Source organism: Eptatretus burgeri, chromosome 18 (genome assembly GCF_056783735.1).
Source record: "Eptatretus burgeri isolate ZD-2024b chromosome 18, Ebu_testis_v1, whole genome shotgun sequence".
NCBI lineage: Eukaryota > Metazoa > Chordata > Myxini > Myxiniformes > Myxinidae > Eptatretus > Eptatretus burgeri.
The window spans coordinates 35,995,344-36,003,783 of NC_140978.1; the positions used below are offsets into that span (position 1 = coordinate 35,995,344).

Genomic DNA, 8,440 nt, shown 5'->3' on the forward strand with positions numbered 1-8,440 from the left:
GGATGCAGCACGAAGAACCTGTGCCATAAGGTGGAGGCCACCAGTGTGTTGATGACCAAGACCCTTCCATGATATGACAGTTGTGTGATCAGACCTTTCCATTTTTGCAGTTTACCCTCAACAAACTCAAGCAGACCAGCCCAATTTTTTGCTACTGTGGTATTATTACCTAAGAACACTCCAAGGTATTTCACACCATTGTTGGCCCATGACAGTGGAGCAGGAAGTCTTGGCGCCAAGTAGCACAATGGACCGAGCCAAAGGGCGCTCGTTTTGTTCCAATTTACTTTGGCTGAAGAAGCCTTTTCAAATAAGGACAAACAATAACGAACGATGTTAACGCCATTGATATCTTGTATGAATACACATACGTCATCTGCGTATGCCAGTACCTTGATGGGCCGTTCAAGCTGGGACAAACTAACCCCTGTTAGTCTACAGCGCAAAGAAACCAGTAGGGGTTCGATGGAGAGAGCATAAAGCAACCCAGAAAGAGGGCAACCTTGTCTAATTCCCCTGTTAACAGACAAAGGTGCAACAAGTTCATTGTTTATCTCAAGCACACGATAAATATTATTATATAGTATTTTAATATAAGAGATGAAGGTCGAACCAAGTCCAAACCGCTCAAGTACTTCGGTCAACACGGTCAAAGGCTTTCTCCTGATCAAGGAGAAGAAGTCCTAAATCTTAAGGGTTTTCCTTGCACAGTTCAATGATGTCCCTCACAAGGGAGATGGTGTCAGAGATGGAACGTTTTGGGACACAGTAACATTGGTCTTCCTACAACAATGAGGATAAATGAGGAGTAAGTCACGATGCCAGGGCTTTTGAAAATATCTTATAGTCCGTACATAACAGGGAGATAGGACGCCAATTTTCAATACACAACATGTCTCCCTTTTTGGGATGAGGGTAAGAAGAGCTCGTCGGCAACTCCGAGGTAGCTCTCCAAGCTGGCAGCTTGCGTTCAAAGTGTTAATGAGTTCTGGACCCAATAAGTGCCAAAACTTCTTGTAAAATTCGGTTGTGAGTCCATCCAAACCAGGTGCTTTCCCAATGACAAGGCCGTGCAGGGCAGTGCCAAGTTCATCCAAGGTAATAGGTCTTTCCAGTTGGGAACGCACATCTTCACACAACACTGGCAGGCCTACGGAGATCGAGGCGACACTGACAGGTTTTATTTGTTCCATTGAATATATTTTCGAAAAGTATTCCTTCAAGAAAAGTTTGATTTCTGATTGTGTAAAGGCAATGGATGAATCTGCTAATCGCAGCTGAGAAAGCTGTTTACTGGGAAGACTTTTCTCTAAGGAAAAGAAGTACTTGGTTGGTACGTCTGCCTCATTCAGGTGTCGCACTCTCATCCGAACTAAGGCACCACGTGCATTCCTCTCGATTATTTCCTTTATTAAGGACTGTTTCTCAGTTAAGGTTTTTTGTATGTTACTATTATTTTGTCCGATGACTCATTGGAGTTGTAAAATCTCTAACTGTAGTATTTTCTTTACTTCATGGTCAGCCCTTGTTGAGAAAAAACGATACTGTTGATAGAACCCATTAATTTGGGTTTTTACTAAATCCCACCATATCAACGGGTTAACGGAACAGCTTAACTTCTGTTTTCGGAGAGCCGTCCAGAAGGATTCAAAGGCCTGAATGAAGTTGAGGTTTTCCAGTAAACTATTGTTGAATTTCCAATGAGATCTCCCTGGACATGGTTTAGAGAGTTCAATAAAGACTCGAGCTAGGGAATGGTCAGAGAAACCAGAAGGCACGATATCGGATTTATAAACTCCATGCAATAAATGAGAATTTACATAGATGCGATCAAGCCTCGCAAGTGAGATGTGGTTGTTTAAACAACGACACCATGTGTAAGACCGATCAGAAGGGTGCTGCACGCGCCAAATATCATGGAGATTATATTTCGCAACGATGTTTGCAAAAAGTTTTGCGGTGCATGGTTGGGGTTCCGGCCCGTTCCGGTCACATGAAGCATTAACAGTACAGTTATAATCGCCACCAATAATTAGACAAGTCTGCAAATCCAGTGTTTGCAGGAATTTTCTCAGTTCGGCAAAAAAGGAGATCCGCTCATCATTTTTGCTTGGAGCGTACACATTGAGAATTGTGAACTTGATCTGATTGATAGAGAAGGTCACGGAGGCAAGGTGTCCATCAATAATACACATAAATTTAAGGCAGGACGGATAGAAATGTTTCCCTAAGACAAACATGATGCCTGCCTTCGACGAGGAGTTGTTACTGAAGAAACATTCCTTGTCCATAAATAGTCGCCACTGAGCCTGAACAGATCAGACGGCATGGGTCTCTTGTAACAAGGCTATGTCAAGACCGTTGATCTCGACCATCTGTTGAATTTGGATATTGAGGAGCGGACTCCCACCACCATTAACATTTATCGTTCCAATATTGAAACTGGCCATGAGGAAAATAATAGTTTCTAAGAGAAAGATCAAAAGTGGGATAATTGATCAGAATCCCTTTTCGCCCTGGCGGTCAATTTTTTTAAGCAGTGACAGTGTGTCTGGTGGAAACCGAATAAGTCAGGCTTACGTACGATAGCCTAAGCACACTCAAGGAAGGACGGTAAATCTGGAAAGTTCTGTCAGGTTTATATTGCGTTTCCTGTATGTATTTTGTAAGAAGAGTCTTATTTGTTCAGGAGGTGGGGGGGGAGGGGCGGTAGGACCTTGACTGGTCAGCTTCTCCACCGTTTCCACCTGACTGTTCCTGTTTGCTTCCTCCAGGTCAGATTCGTCAGAGTCAGTTTTAGTTTCTCAGTCACACAAGCTTGTACAGTCCTGCCTATCGATACTATCGTCAGTATTGATACACGGATCTGTACTGGTTACGACATCTATGTGCTCTTCCATTGTGGGAACATCTGATGAAGTCACGGAAATAATCGGGGGATTTGATGAAACGGAAACACCATCAGCGGATGCAGCAATATCGCTTCCCTCAACCGTAACAATGTTATCGACCTCCAATGGCGTGGAGGTATACAGTACTTTGGGGGGAGGGGAGTCTTGTAAAACATCATTTACTGTGCTAACAGGTAAAGCGGTCTCTGTAAGGGAGACGTCTATGTCCTCACCAGCAAGTAGGTTGAACTTGTTGGCCGTAGGTACCGGGGTCCGGGTCCATTCCGGGTCCATTCCGGGTAGGCCTTGTAGAGTGACGTCAGTCACAACTGCAGGAACATTACTGACAGATTCCTCGTTTGTAAATGCTCCTTTCTTCTGGGTTAAACGACCATCAGGTAAGGTCTTTCGCTTTCTTGATGAAACGATGGTGAAACCATCCCAAACATTTGTTTTGCTGTTTTGACTATCGGACTGGGAGGACTGGGCGTTATTACCAGACACGGGATTCGCTTCCTTCACAGTCGAATAAGAAGACGACGACGTATCCTTGTTGACGAGGTTTGTTTCATCGTTCGACGAGGTTGACTTTGGGCAAGATCATTACCACATTCGAAACATTTCAAGGTGTCAGTGGTTACGTAGACTTAGTAATAATGATTATCAATATTGAGTATCAAAACGATGTTCAAGGTTCTTTCAGCATTAGAGGGAGGAAGTACCACATAAGCTTGTTTATGAAAAGACATCACGTGCTTCATCCGATCGTCCTGGCTACGTAAAAGTAATAGTGATTTGAGAAACCACAGAACCATTACGAGATAGTTCAGAGATCAGCATCTGATTCTTCAGGAAAGGAGGAGCGTTCGAGATAATGACCTTCACGGCCGGTGTTTCGAGAGGGGAGATAAGCATGAAATGTCCGTCGTCTGTTGATAGTCCAGTCGATACGATTTCGTGAACCAGTTCTGTCTCAGACACGAAGATAACCACACGTTTGTTCATTCACGAGGCTGCACGAACTTTTTCAGTACCAACTATGTTTCCTGTCGCGATAACGAGATCCTCGACGCTGACGTCGTCGGGCGGAACACAGACGACGCCATGTTTTCGTGTTAATGCTTCAACTGCCGCATAATGGGAATGCAAAATCATATTTAGGAAGGGGGAGGAGGGGTGATTGCTCTCATGCAGTAATTAAATACGAGCCGAGACAGGTTTCCAAAGGAAATAAACACAGCTACAGTGAGGAAAAAAACGATCAGTTGAAGGGCTGGGATGGGCCGCCAACTAAAAGTTATCCACAAAGAAGCTGTGGGCTCTTTCTCTCTCTATCTCAGGGGAAAAGTATGTGAGGAGAAAACAGGGGAATGGGGAGGGAAGGGGAAGAGATGAATCGAAGGGCAAACCGTGAAATAACAAGGACAGATGGGCGGGGTGACGACGGTGCGAGGGAAGGCCGAAGCACGAGGTCTCACGAAGAAGGGAGGGTGGGGGTACAAATAACGATGCATAGAAGGAAACAAAGGAAAAGAGGTGAAAAACGATGTGAAAGGGGATAGAAAGGCGAAAAAAAAGGCAGATCACAGCTCACCAAGACTACATGGCCACCATGACACTCCACTCGACTTACCAACAGCCAGCAGGGGGCGAGAGAGAGAGAGAGAGAGAGAGAGAGAGAGAGAGAGAGAGAGAGAGAGAGAGAGAGAGAGAGAGAGAGAGAGAGAGAGAGAGAGAGAGAAGATATATATATATATATATATATATATATATATATATATATATATATATATATATATATATATATATATATATATATATATATATATATATATATATATGAGAGGAAATTAAAGAGGGGCAAAGGGAGAAGGAAAAGAGAGAGAGACTTTGACACTGTGAATCATCTGATGGAAACTCATAGAGTCTGATCTTTCGGCCTGACAGACATGGACCTCATCAACCAAGCAGTTATACGAAAGGAACTGAAACAGATGAATCATTTCAACTTTATAATGATATATTTTATAATTGAAATTTCAAAGGTGCTTTGGATGTGTCCTGCCCCATCTTACAGCCTTCCTCAATTTATAAAAAGAAAAAAAATTAATTGGAAAGGCAAATAATTCCAGTCAGCGCTACCAAAACAATCTCGTGGTAAGGGAAAACATTGGGGAGTTTACCTTTGCCTTCAAAGGTATTTTCAAAAAAGTGCCAAAGAACATCACGTTAACAGTGAGGCATTGGCAGATCATCACAGACAAAGTATCATCGAATGATAACAAATGATGTGTCGAGCCTAGTAATCATGAAGCAGTGCATGCATTGTCACCCAGACACGAGCAATGAATTGTTCGTCGTGAGTTTGACATAAAAATCAGGTAAAATCCCATGAGACATGATCCTATAAGTCTCCTGTTCCCTCTTTCCAATCATCAATAACTGCAGAGTTAAAGGTTGCAAGATATGATTGCACTCTGTTTGAATATGAATCTTTTGAGAAGGGAGTGGAGGGTGGGAGGTGGGGGCAGGTTTGGTGGGGACTGAATACAATAAAATGAGATATACCGTTAGCATTATCGAATATTAGAGTGGTTTAAATGTCCCTAATTGATATGGTGGGGATCAAATAAAATCAGCATTAACAAAAGAACGGTATGGCGGATACCTCCGCCAGCCTGAACAATTTACAGTATGTATCCCACCGATAGGTCGGATCTGCATCTGGACATTAAGCACAATCGAATTGACCTGGTCTTCCCACCCACCCAACTCAACCACCAAGTTTTGTCATAACTCGTCCACAACTTTTTCAGATATCCTGCTGACAGACAGACAGATAGACAAACAGACGGACAAATAGGGGTGAAAACATAACCTCCGTCCGGCTTCGGTTGCGGAGGTAATAAATACCTTTCCTTGGTAAACTATTTTAATAAGAAGGCTCATCATGCATTGTGAAAGCTCTGCTCACCCATAACTTACAGTGGAGAAGTCCTCTAACCCATCACGATGGCAACTAAAGACAGCAGTTTGTTCTGCTAATATCTTGCGAACCCAAGCGGGTGACTGCCCGAACAAAATATTGCACCAGCGAAAAGAGCGCCTGCACAAGATTCATGGTGCTGCCACACTGGAAGGAACAGGCATTCCTCAGGCAAGGCCTGCACTTGGTAGAATATTGTGTCCCACGTTTGACCAAAGGTCAACGGTAATGAAATCATTCAACCCTCTCCACTGCCATCCCCAAAACCCACGCCACACCCTCAAAGTCATCCAACCCTCCCCTCCCCATCAATCCAGGTATCTGTGCCTCCATTGTTTCTAAACATCATTGTGTGCACGGCCATCATCTGTGAACTCGTCAGCCCGTGCGGCCGAACTGTGTTCGAGTCCAAATCGTTGAGCTCAGGCGTACACACCTGTTTAAGATGTATTACAAAGCCTTGCTGGTGTTATGGTGCCGACACCAGCCCATGGCACTTTCTTCCATCAAAGAGCAGAGAAAAGGTCACGTCACAGACCTGCAGCTTTGGTCCTGCTTTGCCAAACGACCATATGGTAAGGATGAAGTTATGGAACAAGCAACGCCTACTCTTACCGTTTAGTATTCAAAAAACAGCATGTCATGAATCAATTGGGGCCAACGATTAAATGGTACAATTAATCTCCTTTATAATTTCTGTCTTGCACTTAAAATGGCTACAAGGCTTCCTGTCGCTAAAGCAATGAACTTATGAAGCACGGGATGATCAATTGGGGGTTAAGCTTTGAATTAAAGGGTTTTTTTTGTGATTATTGTACGAGTATCAAGTTGCATACATTGAAGGTAAAATTGTTAGATGGGGTCTTCAGCTCAGAGTCTAGTTCACATATCTCATTTGGATGTACGAAGGGCATTCAAAAAGTGATACAAGTGAGACACATTCGTCCAAGACAAACCAACATTCTTTCTACTTTTCAATTTGTGCATATTTATAACTAGCAAATACAACCCGTCGCTTTGCTGACGGGAATATTAAAGGAGTGGCGAGGAAGAAGGCGGAGAGGGAGGGTAGAGTGGAGGGGGTGCAAGAAGGGGGAGAGAGGAGGGAGGGAGGAGGCAAGTGAGGGAAGAGGAAGAGAGGAGGGTAGAGAGATAGGGAGGGTAGATAGGTAGGGAGGGTAGACAGTCAGGCGGGAGGGGAGAGAGACAGGAGGGAGGGGAGAGAGAGACAGGAGGTAGGGGAGAGAGACAGGAGGGAGGGGAGAGAGACAGGAGGGAGGGGAGAGAGACAGGAGGGAGAGAGATAGGAGGGGAGGCAGAGAGGATGGAGGGAAGGGAGGGGATGAGAGAGGACAGAGGGAAGGGAGGGGATGGGAGAGGAAAGGGATGGGAGAGGAAAGGGAGGGGATGGAAGAGGCCAGAGGGAAGGGAGGGGATGGGAGAGAACAGAGGGAAGGGAGGGGATGGGAGAGGACAGAGGGAAGGGAGGGGATGGGAGAGGACAGAGGAAAAGGGAGGGGATGGGAGAGGACAGGGGGATGGGAGAGAACAGAGGGAAGGGAGGGGAGAGGAGGAGGGAGGGAGGGAAGCTAGGAGAGGAGGACGGAGGGAGGGAAGCTAGGAAAGGCGGAAGAGCGAGGAATTGGTGGGGGGGAGTGATTCATCACCAAATGTTGCTATACACTGAGGGAGGGAGAGTGCAAGAAGGGGGTGAGAGAGACAGTGAGAGACAGGGTGTGTGTGTGTGTGAGGGAGAGAGAGAGAGAGAGAGAGAGAGAGAGAGAGAGAGAGAGAGAGAGAGAGAGAGAGAGAGAGAGAGAGAGAGGAGAGAGTGAAGTGGGTGGAGGGAGAGGAGAAGAAAAAAAAATACAGAAAGGTGAGGGATGGAGGTGGCGTTAGCAAAGAGAATATGTTATGCTTAATGACCGGACACACAAAAAAAAACGTCAGAATAGCTGTACATACAATGACACAGCAGAGTTTGTAATGCAATCTACTGGCACATCTGCACAAACTTTGATATCCCAGTTCCATAAATTTTGTGGAAACATGAACCAAACGCAATCACTGAAAATGTGGAAGTACCGCTCACGTACGATCTAATGATCCCATCGATCGTGAACATGGAAAACAAAGCATTGCAACCAGATATCAAACTTAGGTACAAAAAAAAAAAAAGAGAAGAAGGCATTGCTGATTGAGCTGTTAATATCAGTGATTTTTGATGAAACGATGCAAAAATCAAGAAAATGACCGAATACCAAGACCTCAAGAATGAAGTAAAAAGATCCTGGAAGCTGAAGAATGCCAAAGTTGTACCAGTGATAGCTGGACCTTCAGGAATGATGATGAAAACCCTCACAGAGAAATTAAAAACCATCCCTGGGAAGATTACTACAAACAAACTTAAGTTGAAAGATGTCCGAGGCTCAGTGACGATCCTGAAGCGAGCCCTCGGCACAAAATTTTGACAACAGAAAACTTCACATCTTGGTCCATGAATCGTGACCCCTTACTGAAATGAAGGTGGATACTTTGAGCCCACCCTGGAAGGAATCCATTC

At 44.6% G+C, this 8,440-nt stretch overlaps 1 long non-coding RNA gene across 2 annotated transcripts in view; it reads right to left on the bottom strand.

Moving 5' to 3' along the window:
- LOC147008871 (uncharacterized) overlaps window positions 1-6,074 on the bottom strand; it is a 126,008-nt gene extending 119,934 nt beyond the window's left edge. For both annotated transcript variants that reach the window (XR_015053166.1, XR_015053165.1), the window contains exon 1: window positions 5,877-6,074. This is a non-coding gene — a long non-coding RNA (uncharacterized LOC147008871). The remainder of the gene's footprint in view (window positions 1-5,876) is intronic.
- Between the last annotated feature and the right edge of the window lie 2,366 nt (window positions 6,075-8,440).